The following is a 25,248-nucleotide window of genomic DNA, read 5'->3' as shown; positions in this document are numbered from 1 at the left end:
GTAATACAAGGTAACTACATGGGGTAGGGTTAGGTTTAGGGGTAGTACCTAGTTATTACGTGGTTATTGTAATTACTATAATAAGTACATAGTATGTACATGAGGAACAGGACTGTAAAATAAAGTGCTACCGATTTGTGAGTGAACCGCACTGGTGAAAATCCTGAAATACTGAAAAGAAAAAAAAATTCAATTATTATCATCAATTGATAAAAAAAGAAATAAATCTTCAAGACTTTCTGAACAGGAAAATGTAATTATGTCCATAACCTGAGAGAAATATTGCTATAAGAAAAATATTATAAAAGCAGGGCAAGATTTTTTTTTATCCACTGATAATAACTGGACTGTGGAAATGTTTTATATAACAGGCGGAGAGTTTTGTGATATCAGCAATGAAGAAAAAATGTTTGATGAAAGACAATATATATATATATATATATATATATATATATATATATATATATATATATATAATATATATATATATATATATATATATATATATATATATATATATATATATAATATATATATATATATATATATTTTTTATATAAAGTTCATCAATGCATCATGCACAATAATACTATTATTGTGCATTTAGAAAGTAAGCAGGGTCTCTACATTTATGATGACTAAGGCCATGCAAATTCTTTCTTTCAGTCCATTCCTTTCAGTCCTCTTGACCTTCAGCCGCGCAGTCACCTTGATTTTCTCAGTGAGGAAATGAGCGATATTAAACAACCCTACAGCTTCACACTCAGCAGCACACAAATCACAAGCCCAGCTGTAAAGTGCAACAAGCCATGTTTAGGGTTTGGGAGAAATGGACGGCTGTGTCAAATACAAAAATATTCTTAACCAAATGTGACTCACAATGAGTCAAGTTTTCTGAGTCATAATGTTATTCAGATCAGACATAGACTTAGTGCCCCAGACCTGCTACATGTTAATGTAAATCTGTTATGAGATAAAGAGGCCGCTGAGACTGCGGGTTTAAAAATGCATCGCTTCAGGTGCTGAGTCTGCAGCGTTCGTCTCTTTGAAACACTCACGACTCAGTGTTTAACATTCCTCAGCTCTGAATACCGTCTCCTTGACAAGGATGACGAACACATTGGTATTTTATTGGAATGACTCATTTAGTCAGCAGAAGTATATTCACAGTGAATACAAACCTTTGTGATAGAAACATGACTCTCAGTTGTTTGCATAAAACACGTTCTTGTGAAGAGCTATTTGGAACAGAACACAGGAGCAGAATGCATCTCCCGACAGGTTTTACAAGCTTTGTCAACACTTACTTCAGATTGCAGTAGGAAACTCAAATATGACACGTTGGCCAAGGACGTCTGTCTGAATGGCCGTAATAGTGATGCTTTAAAGACACAACTTCTTCTGTGTTGTGCAGATGTACTGTTTAGCAAACTGTCAAAGAGCTAAAGCATGCCAATTAAAGCACAGGAAAAACAGAAACAAGTTATATCAAATGATACAGTACCATTTAAAAGTTTGGGGTCAGTCAGATTTTTTACATTAATATATAAAGAAATGTTTCTTGAGCACCAAATCAGCATATCAGAATGATTTCTGAAGGATCATGTGACACTGACGACTGGAGTAATGATGCTGAAAATTCAGCTTTGCATTAAAAGGAATACATTTTTTACTTACTTCTTTTAAACTATATAAAGATCAAGAAAATAGTTCCCAATTATGTAACAATGTGTCAAATATTACTGTTTTTACTTCTATTTTTGATCAAATAAATGCAGCTTTGTGAGCATAAAAAGAGTATTTGAAAAACATACAAAAAATAAAGAATCTTACCCACCCCAAACTTTTTGGATCTGTATGCATAAGAGAATAAATCTAGATAAGTCCATCTTTTGACCCATCTTAAACTTTTATTATCTCATGTCGTATCTTGCCTGGGGCACAAGAACCAGCACATCAACTTTTCCCATCTCTGAATACTGATTTAACTGCTGGTTGTAGCACATCTCAAGTCTCACAACCTTTATTTTGTCATTTGTTTGAGGAGGAGTATAACCGAGCAGTGACACTCAATTATGAGTACATCACAATCCTAGAGACGGGATTTCCAAAACTTTCCTTACAGTCCTGTTTAACATGTCTTGAGCTAGAACAGTATCTTCACACAGCAAGTGGCATCGTGTCTCTATCCTGGTTTGTATAGGGCACCCGTGCAAATCTCTGACACAGTAATTCCTCCAATTTTGGAGAAGATTGCACCGGGGAGATATAAATGCTTTACATGTGCCATGCTGGAGATGCCTGCTTGACAAATCCAATTATTCACAAGGAAGAGAAAATGGGCATTTGGTGACTCCAGGAAAAAAACGAACAAATTGCTTCTGGATGTGAAGATCCTGGCATATACATGCAATATTTATATATTAATAGTTAATATGCATTAAAGGGACAGATCACCCAAAAATGAAAGTTATGTCATCAGTGATTCACCCTCATGTCATTCCAGACAGTTCAATTCTCTTTAGTGGAGCACAAAAGAAGGTATTTTGGGTAAGAAGGTTCATTTTTAAAGTTCTCAATAAAAAGCCTGACAAAGACTGAATGGGGTTGAAATGTCGCAATTCATTTAATTAAAATTCTCTGTGAGCAAAAATAATATTGTGTCCGTCTATATTTTTTTAAAGCTCAACAGCCATCATTAACTGTCACTGCACTGTAAAAAATGATTTTTCTATGTTACCAATTTAGCTTTTCTAATTTAAAATGTCATATTTAATTTCAATGTGTCAGGGTAATCACAGGCTGTACCAAATTGTTCAGTATATGGAAAAGAGCAGCTTAGACATACAGTAAAATATCTTCACTTGAGTTCAACTGAAGATGATGACAAAAGTTATCGTAAATATTAAAATTTTTATTTATTTGTTTGTTTTTTCAGTGAGAGGTGGCTTTTTCTATGGACAGTGAGTGTTTTGCGCACTGTTTATGCGCCTCACGCTTTAGCTGCCTGCCGCGCTTCTCATTTTTGCAGGAGTGCTCTGAGTACCTGAAGTTGAACAAAAATCTACTTTGAGTAGAAAACCACCCAAAGTCATTCAATTTTATTTTTTTTATTGTCCAGTCGAATGAATGGCGGGGCGGGCCATCCGTTGTGGTGACGGAAGTTTACAGTTTGCTTGGAAACGTCTGGAGAATGCAGTAATGGAGGAGAAACTCTTGGTGACTGTCACAGTTTAACCTTAAGCTAGATCTAAAGTTTCAGCTAATATGACAGTATACTTAACAGCGAACCAAAGATTTTAGAGCACCTGCGCTATAATCCTTGATTGGACTGACAGGACAGACGATTCGGTGGTTGTCAGCGACATAAAAAAAATGCAGCATACTGCTTAAATTAAAGACAGTCAAACAAAAAAGCCTCGCATTTTCAAAACCCGAAACGCTCTGTCTGATCAGGGCCTAACACTTGATAATAAACATTATAAAATTACAAAATACCTCTGATTCTGGAATTTTGTGTCACTAAGCAAATAATTAAATGGTCAGATTGTTCTCGCTTTCATTGAAGCTCAAGATGCTCTTTGAATAATAAAACAAAAGAGGGACAAAACAAATACTAAAATGTTCTGAAATTCATGTAGATTGTGTTCAAATTATTATATACTGATAATTATTACACTGATAGTTATTTGAATTGAAAAAGAAAAGCATGTCAGAATGACACTTTTGGACTCACTGTATATCTACTACATACAGTAGTACAATCAAACTATTGTCAAAATCCTGTCTTCTATTATATGCACACCTAAAACTGCATTAAATTTCAAGTTTGGATCTGCAGTACTGAGCAGCATTCAGCACTCTGTCAATAAATGATGAGCGTCTGATTGAAAGCCAGAGCGCTTATGCAATCATATTCCCTTTCCAGTTAAGAAGCGCTGACCTCGCTGCTGTTTCACCCTGCGATTCTTCACTTCGCTGTTCACTGTCATCAGGCAGAAGCTTGCGAGACGTGGTGGCCATGGGAACGAGTGTGGTTATCGCTCAAATGTGAAATATACTGCTGCAATCATCTCATGCCTAGTGGAGTAGCCCAAAGCCTCTAAACCACCCCTGAACCAGTCAACACACTATCCAGGCTGAACTCAAGCCGCAGAGAAACTAGTGAGCTTAAAAAAACAACACTGGTCAATTATAGACAATTATAAGACAAGAACACGCACCAAACTGTCCAGACCACCTCCGAGGAGATCCACAGCGCCAATCTGCATGGAAGACCCCTGTGGCACATTGACGGGGGGTCCGAGGTCCAGATTAAGCAGGTCTCCCACAAGGTCACCCTGAGATGGAATGACTTGGGGTTGATCGATAGAAGCAGCCGGGCCGGCACTGACTGGACTCTCCCCGGTGTCGATACTACAAAAGAGTGATAATACTCACTCAGATGGGCAACACTAAGTGAACAAAGGATTTTTCATTGTTCTAGTGGAGAGAGGACAACGTTGGGTCTGTTTGGCACTACTTTCGATGAATCCCCCATTGTATTATGGGACTGAGACTGATTCAGATATCATTTTTGCAAAACAGAGAATCTCACATGGACATTTTTAGCTAATGAAATGTTCAAGAGGTTTAGCCATCTCAGTACCTGCCATGCTGGATGGGCAGATGTTTGCAGTGAATGCCGTGGCTTCCTTCCACGAAAGCATTGGGGGGTTTGTGGTAGACGGTAGCCAGTGAGCCGATGTGGCAACAGGGTGGGCTCGATCAGATCGGTTTCCTCTGAAATCAAAGGCTTCTCAGACAGCACAACCTCTTTAGTGGTCACAGGGTCGGTGGACAGCAGGCACCAGTATATGTAGCCGCGATCACGCAGGTCAGGGTTTTGGAGATAAAGGAAAAAAACAGTGTGAATAGAGAGGAAACGTAACACTGACAGCCAGACGCTGAGCTCCTTTTGAGATTTGACACTATAATCCATTATGCTGATAGAAAAACAATGTTGTATGCTTAAATTGTAAATTGTCTTTCATTGCAAATATATTCAAAAATATAAATCTTTATCTGACTGAAATGCGGTGCATACGCACTTGTTAACTGTATTTTTGATATGTAGGGTGACTAAAGGCAAAACAAACAAACAAAGGCCTCTCCGTCTCACCTGAGTTGCCAGCTCCTGAGTCTCTGAGGGCTTCTTTAGGAACAGGTTCACTATGGATGTCAGCAGATTCAACTGGACATGAAAGCAACAATGCATTGGACACTGAATCAGATCCCTGCTTTTATACAAAACAAAAACCATAACAGAACCCAAAAAAACCTCACCAAACCAAACCTGAGTGCTTTCATCATGGAAGCCCTCAAGGAAACTCTCCAGGAGCTCATCAGCATTGTCGATACGCTCGGCATATTCACCAACGATCCAGATCATGGCAGCTAGTGCGAGAGTCCAGGTTTTCACACAGAGTGGCAATTATGCTCTCATATCTGCACAGACAACAGAGAGGTGTTTTAGTCGCCCATTAGTTACGTGATCTTTCATTTCACATGGACTTTTTAAACATTTTTCTTTACAAACTAATTAAAACTCAGTTCCAAAACCAAGTGTGCTGCAAACACAGGTGGGCTCCTCACACAAAGGCTGCTCCAAACAGTGGGTTACTTAATAATGCTAAGATAGCACATTTTAGGCAGCACAGAATGTATACTTTACAGAAACTGCAATCCCAGAAAACATTGTGATAAGCTCAGTGAAATGACAAGCATGATTTGATTCAGTACTAAAAGGTTATAAAACAAATTTCAGATGAGAGCTATGGACTGACTTGTTGGGTTATTTGGGGAAGATGTCCCTGATGACCACATACATCCACTTCAGTAGCATACTCTTTCAGTTCAGCCAGTACTTACAGAACAAATGGACATGTTTGTGGGGGAAACAGCTAAATGACTTAATATAAGTAAATAAAAAACAGCAAAGAATATGTATTAGAACGGCAGCTCAGAGTTTGATGGGCTTAAGCATGTGTTTTTTGCTAAACACAATGATAAACCATCACAGAAGAGAAAGTGTAAGGGACAATATTCCTTTTAGGCAATATGTAATTAGAAGGAGAAATCGACAGTGCAGCTTTACCGAAGCTTAATTTGTTATCTTTGCAATGCAATGTGCAATTTAAAGAAGGGTACATATGTAGGTCTTGCATACTCGTACAAAAAAAAAAAAAAATACCATTTCAAATAGAAGCCCATTTGTACATTAATTAATGTTGCATTGTTATGTAACATTCAGTTGAACATTTAATTATTCATCTGAAATAAAGAGTTGAAACACTGAAATCTAAATCTCAGATTACTGCTGCTACATTTCTTTGCTAGGATCACAGGAAATTTAGGACAGAGCCGATCTATCAGAGAGAGACTGTGATCGCTGTATACATAAATGACAGTGAAAGTCATTAAAGATAATGATGTTATTAAAGCAGCTTTAATTAGATTTATTGAAATAGCTCATTAAAAAAAAAAAAAAAAAAAAAAAAAAAAATTTAAAGTCCTGCTTCTGCCAACTAATGAAAAGCACTGGCTACAAGATAAATGATTTGTTTGATTTCTTCTGCACCTACAGAACTACAGATTCATGCCCAAACTTGCTTTATTTACTTAACACCATCATAATAAGCATGTGATACAATGCTTTCTTGTTGAATATCCTGTTCATCTTTAAAGTAGTGCTTTCAAACGATTAATTGCATTCAAAATAAAAGTTTTTGCTTACATTATATAGTTGTGTGTACTATGTATATTTATTAAGTATATATACTGTTAATATACACATAGGCATGTAAATATTTAAGAAAATATGTTTTGTTTATATATAAACTATTTATATTTATATATAATATGATAATGAAAAAAATAAATTTATATATATATATATATATATATATATATATATATATATATATATATATATATAAACAGGTAAATATTTAAAAAATATTTACATGTATGTTTGTGTGTATTTATATATACATAATAAATGTACACACTACACACATATATATTATGTAAACAAAAACTTTTATTTTGGATGCGATTTATTGTTTGACAGCACTACTTTAAAGCTGAGAGTCAAACAATGTTTGTACTACCTGGGCAATGTTGGCATGAGAGACCAGGCGGATCATGATCTCCAGTTTCTCCAGTTTAACGCAGATAGGGTCATTGTAATTGACAAAGAACACTTTGATCTCTTGCTTCAAAATCTCAGGCCTGCAGGTAGAGAGATCACCATTTGATCAAAACATTTAGAATTGCTGAGCAAACGGGCAGCTGGACAATATTGCCATCTAGTGACAATACAGAGTGTGCTAATGCGTAAGGACACTGAGTGATTAGCACAGTTCTTAAACTAGTGCCACAGAAAACAACTAAAAAGACTGAAATTTAAGGACAGCAGTCTAACCGTTTCTGCACAATAAGGTTGATGTTCCTCAAGGCCACATATTGAACCTCGGGTTCCCCAGACAACAGCACGACGAGGGGAGGAGAGAGCTTCTTCAGAAGAGTGTTGTAGTAATCAGAGTCTTTGGGCAGGAACTCCAGAAACTTCATCAGTACTGCTGACAGCACAACAGCCGAATTAGCATGAGACAGACATGGGGTTACACGCTCACAGACAATAAAAGAGACAGAAAGACGGAGTTTAGAAAGATACTCTGGCATTTGTTACTGAATAGGTTTATATATATATATATATATATATATATATATATATATATATATATATATATATATATATATATATATATATATATATATATATATATTTTTTTTTTTTTTTTTTTTTCTTCTTCCAAATTAGTTCATCATTAGATTGGACATGGAGGAAAAATCCCTTATTAATCCTGCTACAAATGGATTTAAGATTTTCTACCTTGGAGTTGGATCATTTTAAAATGTTTCAATAAAGTTGGCATGAAATGGAACTGAATGGAATATAAAGTGTGAAGTACCTCAAGGTTCTGTCCTGGATCCTATTTTATTTAGTCTTAATTTTACTTTCATTTGTTATTTAGAGGGAAAAAAAAAACGATATACTTAATTCTTATAGCTAGTTATAGCTCATTTAACCACATGATTTCAGCCATACTGACAATATTGACATATAGATATCTCAAAAATATAATTTTCTCTCAGGGGAAACATTCAGAGAAAGAAACAGTGTTTTGTTGAAAAACCTTGGTCTGATTAAACCAAACCCTGCATTAAAAACTGTATCATTCATGCTGCTATACAAATTACATATTAATTCTATGAATAGAATAGAAGTGCTACACCTATAAAGAAAATACCTTTTCTTTCAGAGGTTTATCCCCCAACAAATCTGTTTATCTCTTAATTTCAGTCTGAAAAGGAAAATAACTAACATGTGAATAAAATCTGAGCTCTAATGAAATATCATTTTAAAATAAGCCTGTGAGGATTAAATTAAAGGTAAATTAATGTTAACATATGAATATAGCTCACTCTGAAGTAGCACTAATTAAAAAAAACAAACAGTAAAGTTATCATATACCTGGTCTATGTATTTAATCTTCTTTGACAATCACAAGTACAAGAATCAGCTTGTTGACATTTACTGGCTAGACAGTTGTTCTAAAATCCCTGTCAATGATGACAACACTGGCTTTTTAAAGAATTTAATCCACTTCAGGTTTTTTGTAATGCAAATTCATAGTAGCAGGAGAAAATTGGGATGTTTTCCTAAAATTTTAGATGCTGGTTACCACATTTACATCTAAACTAAACAAGGTTTAAAAAATATCTGTTTGTCTTTGCAGTCTTTTACTAAGCTTGGGCATTGAGAAAAAAGAAAAGTATTTTGAACCAAGTTCAAGTTGTAGTTGGAGAGGCAGTTGTAGTTGGAGAGGCAGTCCAGGATGAAGATCTGGCCCCACTCAGTGCATTCATTGAGGGCCGTCAGGAGCTTATTGATGTTCTGAGGATTCAGGTCCAGAAGGTTGCTGTTGGGATGAGACTCACTGATCTCAGACAGAGCAGCAATTGCATTAGCCACAACCTACGAGAAAACCATATATTAGTAAAGCATTATGAATGGAGAAGTATGCATTCAGGACAATTTGATCAAAAGTATCTAACCATGGGGTTGTCCCTGAGAGAATCTAGGAAGCCCTGGTCCTCCACCATCTGGGCGTTGATGTCATGTAGTTTGGCCACACACACTGCTGCGGTCTTCCTCACATAGGGGTCTTCATCCTTCAGACACTTTCACAGAGGCTCGCAAAGGTACTCAGTGATCTTGTCCACACGGATACAGCCCATTGTACGCACAGCCAGAGCTCGGATCAGAGGGTTTGGATCCTCACAGTCCTAAAAAAAAAGAAATTAAGGAAATAACAACTTCAGACATCCTGGAGGAAGTATAGTACACTGAAGACCAAATCTGAACCAAACTTTAACGACATTCCTTACCTTGACGAAGCTGTTAACACCCATGATGGCCATGACTCTTAGTATAGTTCATAAGGTACAGGTAAACCAGTTTCTTCAGCTCCAGGTTATCAGTCTGCATGCAGTTTACCACGTCTGGAAACAAGGAACTAAAGCAGCAGGGGAAAAGGTATTAGCATAAGCCTTACAGTCAAATCATCTTTGATACAATAAGGGAAGTGAGAGTGCATATTTGATTGTGTAATTGTGATAAGCGAGTCAAGGAGCCTGACATCCTTGCCCACTGTCATGGCTGCAATGGCTCTCCTCCTCTTCTCCTTCTTCTCATTGTTCAGCTCGGCCTTCAGCTCAAAGATTTCACCTGAAACAGCAGGTAATATGAGTAGTGCTCATCTGATCTCAGGCTGGTGCTGATACAAGTTCCACTCACAATTATTTCACTCAGGATGCTCAATAGCACAATATAATGTTCTACATGAAAGCAAATGATATTCACAGTCATGTTTGGTATCATTTGAATTGTCTCACGGGTGTACATTGTACAATGCTAGAAGACTAAAAGGTGACATGGATCCTAAGAGTTTAAAGAGAAGTGCCATTTCCCAGTGTCTTTCATGCCTCAGCTTTATTCAAGTTGTTATTTAGTTAGATTACCAAAGGGGGCTACATAAAAAAGAAAAAAAAAAAACACTATTGAAGTTTTACCATATTTCATAGTGTTAGCCATAACCTCTGATTATTGTGTGAACTTGTTATCTATGTTATTACAATGTGACAGTAGAGGGCTAAACAGAACCACTATTTAAAGAACAACAAGCACAAGGTGGTCTATTAAACAGCAGTCATAACCTCTGACTAATGATCAAACTGGAGAGTTTGTGATCTTGAGGTCGACCTGAGACACTCTGAGCAACATAGATTCCTAATGAATGAGTAAAAATACAAAATAAGAGTTGATTAATCAGATGTCTAATTAAAGGGGTCGTATGATGAGATTTCAGGTTGTCCTCCACTTTGGAGTTACAAGTTATTTGTGAAGAGATTAGATCCCTAGAGTTGCAAAGACTAAAGTCTCAAACCCAAAGATATATTCTTTATAAAAGTTAAGACTTGTCCACGTCCTCCTAAAACACCTCATTTAAACACACCCCCACATGTCTACATCACTGTGTGGGAAGATTAGCATAACTCCACCCAAATGTTCACGAAAAGAAAAAACGTGTAAGTTCATGTGCAGTGAATTTTATGGAGGACTGTTTCCTGATCCTGGGAGAGTAGACTACGATGCCAGCTGTTCTGACTTACAGTCTGTAAGTACGTTTACATATTTAAAGGATTTGCCACTGATGATTTAAACCAGAGTTTTGAGCAGTGTAGAGTAGTGCTTGTTGTTTATCATTTCTCCGATCACAAATACAGACAAGGTTTTGTTTACGCGTTGCGATGCAAATACAATGCGTAAAAAGACAGCATAAGTCATTATAATCCATAATTATGTTCCCACTGGATGCAACAAATGCCTCATTTGTAATGGGTTTTATTGTTTTTGTCTCATCATGGGACATGGCATCACAGTAAGGTAAGGGGCACAACATTTCCGTAAAACGCTTGAGGCATTCGTCCAATAACAACTCACTGGATAGCTGACCAATCATAGCGTAAAAATTGACCATTTCAGAAAGGCAGGGCATTGAGGAGAAACAATTAATGTACAATTGATTCATTATAATTTTTTTTATTATTATATCAGAATCAGACCCAAATTTAAGCCACCATCTTACAATGAAATACCAGAACTGAACATATGTGGTCTAAAATAGCATTCAGAAAATGTGAGTAAATTATTCAGGGATTTTAGATAATTTCATATAAATAATAAATAAATTACATGAATTCTAATTATATGAAATAAATCATATTACCAGCCTGTAGCCGAAATTAGCTCATTTCAGTTCTTTACTTGCCTTTTTTGTTTGTGGTAAATTACTTGGAGTCAGTCATTCTTACAGTTACTCAGATCTGAAGAAGAGAAAATGATTTAAAGTAAACAAAGCATGTTTACTTATTAACATTTTAATAATGCATAAAATTAGCATAAAAAATTATTGATTGCCAATTGGAACATACGAGAACAACCGTAACAGCCTTGCATTACATGAAAATAAAAATCTATTTCACACACAATATATTAAGGTGTACTTCACAAATTAAATGACTGATAATTTATTAATTGGGCTTGACACTGTCACGGTTTTACGCTGCCTGAAGGAATACGGAGTCGAGGATAAACGGAATAAGGTTTTTAATATATCCAACACAGGGGATATCCAACATGGAGCACAGAGGTAGACACACATAAGTAGCAAATGAGCACAAGTGAGCACAAGTGAGAAGACCCGACAAAACAGAACTGCAGGGACACGGCTTATGAACAACAGATAATTGGGGAAACACAGGTGGATGGAATCATTAAATTAACAGGGACATGGAACACATGAGGAAGATAATAGACACCTGGGAACTAATCAAACTAAACACGGAAGACAGAAACTGGGTCACGGGCAAAAACAAGCTAAATGAGTCCAGGTGTGTGACAGTACTCCCCCCTCCCGGTAGGTGCGTCCTCGCACCGTAGAAACAGAGGGAGGCATGGGTGGGAACCTGGGAGGAGGTTCCGGTGGAGGACGGACTCCCAGGAGGGGGCCAGCAGACAGGGACCACAGAAGGAGGAGCCAGGGAGGAGACGACGGAGGAAGGAGCCAGGGAGGAGACAGGAGCAGGAGGAGCCAGATGGTCCACCAGAGACCAGCCAGGACGGAGATCCAAGGTGGAGTCGACGGCGGGAGGAGCCATGGTGAAGGAAGGGTCGACGACACCAGGGGGCCGACAGGCGGAGACTGCACCGATGGGTGAGGAGCCCAAGATGGAGCAGAAGGCTCAGGCGACCAAGGCGGAGGCAGGGTCCTGGCAGACCGCTGTGGAGCCGGAGCGACCGAGGATGGAGGTGGAACCGGAGGGAAGGAGGAGCCTGACAGAGCCGGAGGGATGGAGTGACGAGGTGGAACCAGAGGAGTGGAGTCCCGAGGCGGCGAATGGTCGACGACTGACCAAGGTGGAGCCGGAGGGACGAGGGAGCCCGGTGGAGCAGGTGGGATGACAGGCCACAGTGGAGACGAGGGAGCTAAGAGCCAAGGCGGAGCCGCTGGGTCGAAGGACCGAGGAGGAGTCCAGGGCTCGGAGGCTGGAGGCGGAGACAGGGCCTTAACACGCCAAGGCGGAGCTGGAGACTGGCAGTCCAGCGGCGAACCACCGCGCCCCGATGGCGCGGACTGAGGGTGAGCTGCGGGACTGACTGGCACCAGCAGGGATGACGAGGAACTGGCTGGTCTAGGAGGAGGAGAGAGGAGAAGGATGGGAGGAAGGACAGGAGGATCAGGACTGGACGGAACCAGCGAAAGAGGAGTAGAGGGACCAGCAGGTTTGGGAGGAGGCGGGAGAGGGAGGCTGGGAGGGAATACAGGAGACACAGAAGATTCAGGGCTGGGCGGAACCAGCGGAGACACAGAAGATTCAGAGCTGGGCGGAACCAGCGGAGACACAGAAGATTCAGAGCTGGGCGGAAACAGCGGAGACACAGAAGATTCAGAGCTGGGCGGAACCAGCGGAGAAACAGAAAACTCAGGGCTGGGCGGAACCAGCAGAAATGGAGCAGAGGAAATGACTGGAGGAGGTAGGAGTGGGAGACTGAGAGGGTATACAGGGGAATCAGGGCTGGACGGAACCAGCGGGGAAACAGGAAAATTAGGGATTACCTCCATAGACCAGTCCATCAGATCCAGAGCTTGCTCCATATGACCTTCAGAGACTGTATACAGCTCACCCTCAGTCGCAGGAGTGTGGGCAAAAACACTAAATGAGTCCAGGTGTGTGACAGTACTCCCCCCTCCCGGTAGGTGCGTCCTCGCACCGTAGAAACAACAGGGGGGGGGGGCGTAGGTGGGAACTTGGGAGGAGGTTCCGGTGGAGGACGGACTTCCAGGAGGGGGCCAGCAGACAGGGACCACAGAAGGAGGAGCCAGGGAGGAGACGACGGAGGAAGGAGCCAGGGAGGAGACAGGAGCAGGAGGAGCCAGATGGTCCACCAGAGACCAGTCCATCAGATCCAGAGCTTGCTCCATATGACCTTCAGAGACTGTATACAGCTCACCCTCAGTCGCAGGAGTGTGGGCAAAAACACTAAATGAGTCCAGGTGTGTGACAGTCACATAAATTATACAGCTAGACTAGTGAAAACCTCAATGGAAGCAGGACCTTTATCTACTGAAATACAGACATCCTGTCCAGTCTAAACGACAATAAAAAAAAATATATGAACACAAACACACACACACACAAAATAGATACGCACAAGGGATGTGAGAAACGATGCGTTATACAACAGTTTTTGGAGCACGTGAGAGAGTAATGGAGCAGGAGGAAGATACGGTTTCTGCCTCTACTTTTGGTCAGCACGTGAAGATGGAGCGCACCCGGAAAAACAAAAAGAAGCGACACCAACAAACGAGCAGAACGCGTGAGATCGGAGCCACGCCGATGTTACACCGGATATAGAGGACTTCAATGGCTATGTGGCTGCAGTTCTCTTTCATAGGTCACTTCGCTGCTGTGGTGACGTCACCGTATGGGAACACCTCTCGGTGTGACGAATGTCTGAAACCCTATACCATCCCGGCAATCCTATTGGCCAAATAGCACTTGGCACCACCCTACGCATGCGTACGCATCATATACCTGAGTGCCGCGCACTACTTCGCTCAGATTTCATTTCCTTCAGGAAAATCCTGTGCCCTAAGGAAACCGTCTCGCGTTCTCAGCGTTTTTTTCTTCGCGCAGTGTTCAACTCCTCTACGCGGACGCGATGAGTCAACGAAAGGTAAGGGCCGTATAATGGGTTTATCATGGGGAGGCACTGATGAGAGGTTCGTTTAGCAGCCTCTCTACATTTTCTCTCCGTGATAGCCTGCGGGTACAGTTCTGCGCTCTGGAGTGTATTTTCTATAGGTCGCCTTGCGTCTAAACCCCACAGTTATGCTTCTGCGGTCACCGAGGTGCTGTACGAGGTGGTGGTTTGGGGCGATGTGTGCGGCTTGGACTATGAATACAGTGATGTGTTGGAGTTTTTTCCACTTTGCTCGCTCTCCCCCACTCGAGTGTGTTAATCAGCAGATTTGCTTTGGTTACCCGCGTGGTGGATAAACTATCCCCCCCGTGAGCCGCTACCATTCTTCACGGACCTCCACCAAGAGGTTTTGAGGTCCTGGAAGCAGCCTTAATCAGCGCACATCACGAATGCCGCAGGTTTCGCCACCATAACGGTCAAGTGCCACCTTGGCCAATCTCGCTGACATCACAAAAACCTGAGTTGGAAGGCAAAAGCCTCTCGTCCTCAATCCCCACGCTCTAACACTGACTGTCTCGCAGCAAAGGCACCTCGAGCATCATTGGATTGAGCTATCACTTGAGTGCCCCCTCAGACACTCTGCAGAATCCAGCCTTCAGAGTTTGAGGGACGGCACAAGAGGCTGACAAAGACGGCCAGTTGATGACGGCTCACACAGCTGCCGCGTTCTCGCTAGCGGCGTGGGCAGATGTTTATCTTGTTGGATTAAATCCTGCCGTGGATACTCTTCAGGATTATACACAACAAAATGCAGCGACTTTGACGCATGCGCTTCCCTTCCTGTTCGTCAGGGACTGTGCCCTCCATTAGAGAGCGCTGTTGGACCGCTAATGCACATCCAACCCTCTCACTGCAGTCTCCATGCTCTAACACTGACTGTCTTGCAGCACGATCGATCTGAAGGATGCATATTTTCATATTCAGATCATCAAGAGACACAGGAAGTTCCTCAGATTTGCTTTAGAGGGCAAAGCGTATCAATACGGTGTTCTTCTTTCGGCTTAGCCTTGGCTCATAGAGTATTTTCGAAACGCAATGGACGCAGTTCTGGCCCCGTTGCGGCTCAAGGGCGTTCGTGTATTGAATTGCCTGGACGATTGGCTGGTCTTAGCAAAATCGCAGACTCAAGCACACTACCATCGGGATCTTGTGCTGAATCATCTAAACAGCCTGGGCTTATGCACAAATTTCTAGAAGAGTGTTTAAATTCCCTCTCAGCGGATAACCTTCTGGGAATAGACTTGGACTCTCGCGCGATGACAGCAAGACTATCTCTGCCGTGCGCTCAGTCTCTCGTGTCATGCCACTTCAAAGTGGGTCGCACAGTGACGGGGAGTTTGTTCCTCAGACTTTCAGGTCTAATGGCTGTGGCATCCCCTGTAATTCGTCTGGGCTTACTTCATATGCGCCCTTTCAATGGTGGACGACAAGCCGGAACATTTCACCCCGTTGTCTTCCGCATCGGACGATTTCGGTGACACGGAGGTGTGTTATGTCAATAAGACAATGGATGTCAACCGAATTCTTTCTAGCTGGAGTTCGGCTGGGGATTTGGGCTTCCCGAGAGACTGTCACGACGGACTCATCTTTGAACGGTTGGGGAGCTGTTTGTCAATGGCGCACAGCTCACGGAGTATGGACGGCTACACAGCGCAGTTGGCATATAAACAGGTTGGAATTACTGGTGGTTTTTCTAGCTCTCCAGTATTTCTCGAATCTGCTGATCGGCCGTCATGTACTACTCAGGTCAGACAACATAGCAGTTGTGTCGTATCTAATCATCAAGGAGGATTACGCTCTCCCCCTGTGCAGGCTGGCGAGAAATATAATTCTTTGGTCTCAGAATAGATTTCTGTTGATCTGAGTGGTTCATGTCTCCGGACGTTTGAACTTCGGAGTGGATTTGCTATCCAGACAGACTCTGGAGCAGGGGGAATAGAGGTTTCACCCCCAAATGGTGAGCCTTTTATGGCAAATATTTGTAGAAGCAAGAGTGGACTTATTTGCGTCGAGCATGACTACGCATTGCCCGCTGTGGTTCTCCCTATGCCCTCCATCGCTCCTTGGCTTGGATGCGTTAGCTCACAATTCACAAGTTTTACAGTCTGGATGTGAGGATGGCTCCTGGCTCCCGGGTTCTGTCTGCTTGAGCAGATGTTTTCCTTAGATTCCAACTATCAGGTACGTCAGGTGTTATGGTATAGGGTTCCCATATGGTGACATCACCGCAACATCGAAGTGACCTATGAAAAGGAACATCTCGGTTACATATGTAACCACGGTTCCCTGATAGGGAACGAGATGATGCGGTCCCGGCCGTTCAGTACCTTGATAGCATTTCTTCAGTTCATGAAATCTGAGTGAAATAGCGCGCCGCACTCAGGTATGCGATGTGTATGAATGCGTAGGGCGGTGCCAAGTGCTATTTGGCCAATAGGATTGGCGGGATGGTATAGGCCTTCAGACATTCATCACACCGAGAGGTGTTCCCATACGGTGACGTTACCGCAGCATCTCGTTCCTTATTCAGGGAACCGTGGATACATACATAACCGAGATGTTATGCACCATTTTTATTAAGCGAATTTTATACAGGCACGGTGAATTTATTACATCAGTTCACAGGTCATATTAGGTAAAATGATGCAGGAGATGATACCACGTGAGTGAGCTTATTAAGAAATCTACTAGTTTCTTCAGACCCTTCTCAAAGTGTCTGGGACTAAATGTCCCCAAAACCCCACCCACTTCTCGTTTTGTTTAATTTCTGTTGTTACACCACAACACATCTTATGTTTGGTTGTATTGTAGAAATATTGCATAACAACACAGACGCATTGTAACGTTTCATTATATACGTTTTATATATATATATATATATATATATATATATATATATATATATATATATATATATATATATATATGAAGAGTTCAGATGCAAAAACCTCTAAATGCCATCTGACATTTTCATCTAAAATTAGGATTTTTTTCAGGCTCCTATATTTATGTTCAGTTATTTCACTTTAATAGCCTGGAAAAGGACCTGCACATTGCCATTAAAGTAAAATGACTCAACCTAAGCATAGGAGCTTGATAAAAATCCTAATTTTAGATGAAAATTTCAGATGGCATTTAGAGGTTTTTGCATCTGAACTCTTCATATATATATATATATATATATTATATATATGTGTATGTGTGTGTGTGTGTGTGTGTGTGTGTGTGTGTGTGTGTGTGTTTATTACTTTTCTGTAGTGGTGCACTTGGTACATACCACCAGATAAGTTTAAAAACTGATGATTTAATAAACGAGTAATGCTGGACACTGAAAGGACTTTTCAGTGTAAAGTATTTCAAGGTACAGTATTTGTCTGTTAAAGGGGTACTCCACCCCAAAATGAAAATATTGTCATTAATCACTTACCCCCATTATGTTGGATGACATTCCTTGAGAGAAATCAATTTTACGGCATTAATTTCTTAGTTTATGGTTTGATGACAATGCTAGGTCATATTAGTGAACTCTTGCTCTTGCACATATTAGTCAAAGCACAGCATGCAGTCACAATCTTGTCCAGGACAGTCATGTCCTCACCTGTACATGGGAGTGGCATGCTGTTTGGAACAATAACATTCAGTACATACTTTGTGCGAACACATCCTCTTCACATGAACCCTGAGGTGAGAGCTCAGGTGTGTTTCCTCCACATCTATTGCATCCAGCTGTCTTTTCACCTGGTGTAATGCCAATGAGATACTTCAGGGTGTGATGGTGTTTGTATGCTCTTTCAATGAAAATTTCAAAGCAGTCTCATGATTGCCAAAAGCCTCAAAAAAACTGATGTGGTATGGTGGCTTGCAAGCATTGTCTGTCTGGCCAGTGCACCAGAGGTTTGAGATGTCTAAACATAGTGCCTATAGTATCTCTGAATGTGGTAGACACCATCTTTGGATCCACGGAAAAGAGGCATGCAATGTGTCGAATTGGCAAATTCAGTGGGGCATCAGTGTTGAAAGGAGCATCTGAAAAGGTGAGAGTTTTGGCCAGTCTGTGTCAGCACACCTATCAGAAAAACAAAACATAGAAGTCCAGTGTAGTACCTGACCTTCACATCATCTTTAAAAGAATCCTCCTCCATGTTCCTTTCAGCAAGTCTCCAGTTCTCCTCTAACAAGCAGTCAATTTTAGCATGACTACAGCTACAAAGGCATTCCAGCTGTTCTGGAGTGTTGTCATTTGTCCATGCATCTTTCATCTGTGGACCATCATCTGCTGTTCCAGCTTCATCCTGGACAGCATCATGAAGTGGTGCGGGTGCAGCATTATCCTCAGTCATAGGTTTTGTCCTCCTTTTACATCGTTTAAACCACCCACACTCCGTGCTTTGACTTCTGTGTGCCCGAGATGCAATGATGGAACCCAAGCATTTCATAGGCTGGTTTGCCTAAAAATTGAAGACAAAATGTATTTAGTTATGTAGTTATTCAAGTAATTTGTAGTGGAAAGTTAACAGTGTAGCAACAACATATTTACATGCCTTGCATTAACAAAAAATCTGTCAGATTTGTTTTGTTTAACTTACCTTTGTGGAATTGCAGTGAACAAACAAACATGTGCCTGGAGATGTTGGTAAAATGAATGCTTTGCCGTTTTGTTAGCTCAGACACCTGGAATCCAAGGTGCTTTTTCCAAGCTGGAAAGCAGTATGCCGGTCGTGAGTGCGATTGTGGCAATTAACAACACAACAAGAGTTCATCATTGTAAAATATTTTTGCAGAATAAAGTAAACTAAAACTTCACGATCACAATCCAACACAGTGTCTACCACAGCTCCTTGACCTAAACTCCCAACATGCATTGCATTGCTGACATCATGTTCCCAGACTCTGTAGTCCATCTGCATCACTGAAGCACCATTTTGGAGAATATGAGCTGAACGCAAGCAGTGTATGCTCTTCTGTGTCAGCTCCAAAATGGTGCTACGGTGACTCGAAGAGACAAATTGTTGAATAAAGTCATTATTCTTGTTTTCTTCGTGTACAAAAAGTATTCTCATCACTTCATAATGTTACGATTGAACCACCCTTACAAAAGGAAAATATATTTACCAATTTATTTCTTAAAATATATTGTGATATATTGTAATATATTATTTTCCCTTTTTATTTCTAATGTTTTATATATTGGAATACATTTAATAATATATTGATGACATATATATTATATAATATATTGCAAAATATACAAATGATTGCCGCTTTCAATATATTGCAATATATTGGAAAAAATTAATATAAGAATATATGCCTAATATATTACATGATATTTTCCAATATACTGCAATATATTTTTGTTTCATAAGGGCACTGATGGCAGATGGACTATTCTGACAATGTCTTTCATACTTTTCTGGGCCTTGAGTGTAGTTTACTTGGCAGTCAATGGGACAGTCACAAGCTTCATCCAAAATATCTTAAATTGTGTTCAGAAGATTAACAAAGCTTTTACAGATTTGGAAGGACACGGGGTTAAGTGATTAATGACAACATTTTCATTTTGGTAGGAGTAACCCTTTAATGCTGCCAAAATGTAGCGGCTGCTTCTGCCAACTTGCTGGATTTATTGGTCATGGTCAGAAAATCAGTAGATTTTTTTTTTTTTTTTTTTATATTTCATATAAATTTTGGTATCAGAAAAAGTCCAAAATAGTGAAAATTTACATGGAAATTGTAGATTTTTAAAGACATTTCACACAAACAAAAAAACTAACTGAACCAGTGAACTATCTTTATAAATCCAGTATTTGATACTACCTGTTGCAAAGTTAGTGACTTTAATAAAACAGCATATTTTGTTGTTGTAAACTCCAACTGTAGCTCACTGCAAGACAATTATTTGATAGTAGAGACACTTAAGATTAGAGAACAGGATGTCAGCTCGTTAAGCAAAGATAAGGTTTCTCTTAAACGCAGGGTATTAAGTATCGTAAAACCTCTTCCATTAACATCCATTAAAATTTGTCCTCACCTCTCTGCCATTACTCTTTGTGTGTGTGTGTGTGTGTGTGTGTGTGTGTGTGTTTTCTCTAACCCGGGAACCTCAGGAAACTTCCAAATTGGCCTTAAGATGTGAAACAAAATCCTTTCACACAAAACACAAACTGAACCAGTGTATTCATATAAAGCCATTCATACCAGGCACAAGTATTTTCTTGAAGTGACCCTGTTTTTATTCAGACAGTGTATCCACTCCAGTAAGTTATATTTTCTGTGTCATAGGTCCAGAAATGCTGCAGTTTCTGGTGGTGCTAGGGCACTGAATTCAGCACAAAACACTTGAAGTTGCTGTTGCCTTTGTACTCCACACATATGAGCAGAAACCCAAAAATTACTTTAAATAATACATTTGCATTTCATGAATGCATTGAAGTGCATCAGTGCGAGTTGTTTGCATAAAGCAACTTGTCATGCAACTTGTATCTGTTTGAATGAGGAAATAACAAAATAAATAAAATAACATAAAATGTTGTTTTTCTTCTTCCTTTTTAAAACTCAAGTAAACGATGTGGAGAAATTGGCACATTTCAGTTCAAATTAATAAAATCGTAAAAAAAAAACATATACACACACACACACACATATATATATATATATATATATATATATATATATATATATATATATATATATATATTTTTTTTTTTAATCTCTGCAACCTCTCTCACTTTTATTTTTATGGAAGGACCTTCAAAACATTGTTCAGTTTCCTCATTCTTAGACTAAAATTAATGTAGCAAGGAATTAGAGACATTTCAAGGCAGCTGTAATCTATTATGCTCATAAAAATGCTAATATTTGTGCAGTCATTGCACATCAAACAATCCAGGTTTGATGGTATTAAGGTAAGACCTTTGTGTTGAAAGTTCAAAATTGGTTATCGGTTTTAATTTGACATTTGCCTCTCTTTTGATTTGTAATGATATGTTTATTTTAGACCTGATAAAAAAAGATGCCAAAAAGTCTCACTGGCTCTCTCCACACAAGAATTTATACTAGAAACAAGCAGAAACACAAAAAGCCTTTAGGTTGCAGACAGGGATCCACGCTGATGATAAACTGCTCAAGTGATCAGTGTGATGAGTGTTGCATACAAATGACACCTTAAGGAACACATGATAATCCACAACGGAGAGAAGCCATACACGTGATCAGTGCGGGAAGAGCTTTTTGGAGTTTTGCTCACAAAAGGAACCCTAAAGCTCAGAAGAGCCACCAGAAAGTTCATGCTAAAGGCAGAAATTATGTGTGTCTTTTGTGTGAAAAGAGAGCTGGAAAAGACATGGCTCTGTAAAGTCTTTTGTGTGCTTTGAGTGTGGGAAGTCTTTTTTTTTTACTAATTCTGTACTGAAACAGCACCACAGAGAGAAACCTTACAATTGTTCTTACTTTGACGAGATTCTCTCTGTATAAAGCTGTCTAGCCACAATTTGTGTAAGGATGAGGATCAACATCATTCAAAGTTTCACAGTGAACCATGTTCATCTTCATGCCCACCAGTTTCAAGCGTGAGCTTCATATACCCTCAAAGATGGAAGTGTTTCAAAGAACATTTTGTATGAATTCACGATAATTCCATTCGCTATTTCAATTTTTTGAGAGAAAATATATTGTATGGAAATGAAAACAATTATTAATACAATTACATATGCAATGTACATGTGCTGTTAAAACAAGACATTAAAAATACATCTTAAAACAAATACAAGATTAGTCTGATACCTTTTATTAAATGCTGGAAAAAAAAAACTTTTTAATTGCATATATTATTTCATTTACTATAAACATAATGTTAGCGGAAAAGTCGTGGCCTAGTGGTTAGAGAGTTTGACTCCTAACCCTAGAGTTGTGGGTTCGAGTCTCGGGCCGGCAATACCACGACTGAGGTGCCCTTGAGCAAGGCATTGAACCCCCAACTGCTCCCCGGGTGCTGCAGCATAAATGGCTGCCCACTGCTCCGGGTGTGTGTTCACAGTGTGTGTGTGTGTTCACTGATGTGTGTGTGCACTTAGGATGGGTTAAATGCAGAGCACGAATTCTGAGTATGGGTCACCATACTTGGCTGTCTGTCACTAAATGCACAAGGAAATATGGCTCTTTGAGCTAAAATTTATAGATTACTTAAGCTAGTGTGTGTGTGTGTGTGTGTGTGTGTATATATAAAAACACAGACTTGTGTTCTTATTTATTTTGGTCCATAAACTGTTAATGTGGTTATTAATGTGACTATGTGGTACCTATTTCTAACTGTAGTATACTTTTTTCTTTAAAAATAAAAATGCATGAAATGCACAAATTGATTTTGAAGTTTGACATCACTGTCTGATGTTTTCATTTTCATTGTGAAAAGTAGTTTTCTTGAAATATTTAGTCCGTTCATTAGAAACAGTGGTCAATAGAACAGAATAGAATACAATATTTTATAGACTACCCCCAGTACAGTAGATGGCAGTATGAACCGATTTTGTTGCAAATGAGCTCACAGAAGAATAACTTCAGTAAAAGGATGACCCTTAAATCTAGCATTGTTTTTTGTTTGTTTGTTTTTTCTCAGTGTAATTTTCTGCCAAAATTGTATCATTTAATAAAATGATGAAAATGTTATTAAAAGACTCTTAGGACTAATTCTACAGTCTTGCCTTTAAACATCTAGCTTTGCCTCGTGCTGTAATGAAGAAAAGCCCAAGAACTTGGGCTATGTGTGAAACACAATCCTAGCGGAGTATGTATAGTACTGTGCACACTGTCTGAGAGCAGGTGTTCTGTGGCCGAATTCGGCTCATTTGCATGGAATAATTAAAGGACCCACTGTATTTGCAGAATTTCACAATGTAGTGAGTTCAACTTGACCCTTCATCACCAGTGTGAGGAAAAAACCAGGCTGAATTGTACTGCCTGAAGACGATTTACTCAAAACTGTATTTAAAAACAAAACAAAAAAGACATTTTGAAGCATACACCTTGGATTTTCAACAGACCCTCAAATATGATCTGTCATGTGACAGATCACATAAGATGTAAAAGACCTCTGTATCGTTTTTTTGTATGATTATAGATATGTCTAAAAGAATAATTAGGAAAAGACAGCAAATTACCATTCAATTCCAGGGAATAGTTCTGGTGGACATTTCTGCAGTCAGCATGCCAATAACAAACTCCCTCAAAACTTGCAACATCCACGGCATCGTGCTGTGTGATAAAACTTTACATTTAAGAGTGGCCTTTTATTGTGGCCAGTCTAAGGCACACCTGTGCAATAATCATGCTGCCTAATCAGCATCTTGATATGCCACACCTGTGTGGTGGATGGATTATCTATCTGGACAAAGGAGAAGTGCTCACAAACACAGATTTGTGAACAATATTTGAGAGAAATAGGCCTTTTGTGTACATAGAAAGAGTACACAGTAGATCTTTGAGTTTGGCTCATTAAAAAAAAAAAATGGGGGCAAAAACAAAAGTGTTGCTTTCATAATTTTGTTCTGTCTATATTCCCTTTAGTTTATTCCTTACATTTTCTTTTATGGTCTCAAAGTCATTTATCTTCAGAAAGTCATGTATCCTGTCAGAAGGTCTAATTATAAATCAATAGTTTTTTTTTTTAATCTAACATGCATTTACAAAAAAAAAAAGAAAAAAAAAAAAGTTAATTTTCATGACATGCGGCCTTTATTCAAGTGTATTTTGCTCCTTTTTAAGTTCTTTAAATCATAAGATTATATTACTAAAATTTCAACCATTTTTTTTTTTTATAAACTGAGAGCATAGGACAGTCTAGGATACTGATGACAGCCGATTCAAATAATTTCACACAGTTCCATTCAAATAGAGCCATTTCATATATAGCAACAAGTCAGAGCTTATTCTCAAATCTACAGTGTCTGCCATCTGATTCAGTTTAGGGACAGCAAATGTGTAATACCATCACAGTAATTTACAGCAGACAAAAACACAGATTGACCAACACATATGCCAAAGGGCCTCTGAACGCCTTAAACTATAAACGCTATTTTCATGAAGTCTCAAATGACAGATTAATTGTATGAAGAAAGCTGTTGGGTTTTTGTTAAGGGAACCACAGTAATGCTAACTTCCGGGTTGGCCTACAAAAATACACCACTGTAGTGCTCTCTGGGAATTTTCCCAGACCCAGGAGACTGTGTTAACACACCCTGAAAAACTTACTAAAATACACTTATTATAGAATATGCCACCAGTTTAAACCAAATCAGGACATTTAAGGTCAGAGATGTAAACAATATTTGGTTCCTACCTTTGTAGTGGCAGTGATACAAACTGGGTCTCTGCTCAATCTCATCAAACATGAGATGCTTGCAGCTCAGAGAGAAGATTAAACTTGGTCAATCAGATCTTGGTCAATGATGCCAAAGGGCAGCAATACCAAGTCAGTCATGTTCTTTCACTCATCATCGTTGCAAGGTCCTTGAGAAGAACCACTTACCATTAAACATCAACTAAGGTTTGAATAACTGAACAACACTTTAACCAAAACCTGAATGTAGTAGTAGGATCTCAAATTAATCTCTTCACTACATCCAGTTGACCAAGATGTCATCATCCAGTTAGTTCCAAAAGACTTTAGTAGCCTTTGCTTGGTTTCTTTATAAATCCTAATTTATAAACACATGCTTGTTTCTTAAAAAAAAAGAAAAATAGCCACAAATCAATAAATACTTGCTCAGGTATGCACCACATGCATCTGAATTTGTTCTAACACTACAGACATCCTGAAA

At 39.4% G+C, this 25,248-nt stretch overlaps 1 long non-coding RNA gene, 1 other non-coding gene and 1 pseudogene across 2 annotated transcripts; all 3 read right to left on the bottom strand.

Moving 5' to 3' along the window:
* Positions 1-9,621, bottom strand: part of LOC127995882 (AP-2 complex subunit beta-like) — a 28,185-nt pseudogene extending 18,564 nt beyond the window's left edge.
* Positions 9,622-17,708: 8,087 nt separating this feature from the next.
* On the bottom strand, positions 17,709-23,677 carry LOC127987777 (uncharacterized). Its single transcript, XR_008161381.1, has 3 exons — positions 23,590-23,677; positions 19,021-19,131; positions 17,709-18,882 (listed from the first exon to the last, which is right to left on the bottom strand). It is a non-coding gene; the product is annotated as an uncharacterized LOC127987777 (long non-coding RNA).
* Positions 23,678-24,829: 1,152 nt separating this feature from the next.
* LOC128015026 (Z30 small nucleolar RNA) lies at positions 24,830-24,929 on the bottom strand. Its single transcript, XR_008183755.1, has one exon. It is a non-coding gene; the product is annotated as a Z30 small nucleolar RNA (small nucleolar RNA).
* Between the last annotated feature and the right edge of the window lie 319 nt (positions 24,930-25,248).

The sequence above is a fragment of the Carassius gibelio genome, chromosome A5 (assembly GCF_023724105.1).
Source record: "Carassius gibelio isolate Cgi1373 ecotype wild population from Czech Republic chromosome A5, carGib1.2-hapl.c, whole genome shotgun sequence".
Taxonomy (NCBI): domain Eukaryota; kingdom Metazoa; phylum Chordata; class Actinopteri; order Cypriniformes; family Cyprinidae; genus Carassius; species Carassius gibelio.
This window is presented reverse-complemented; position numbering and strand designations above follow the sequence as displayed.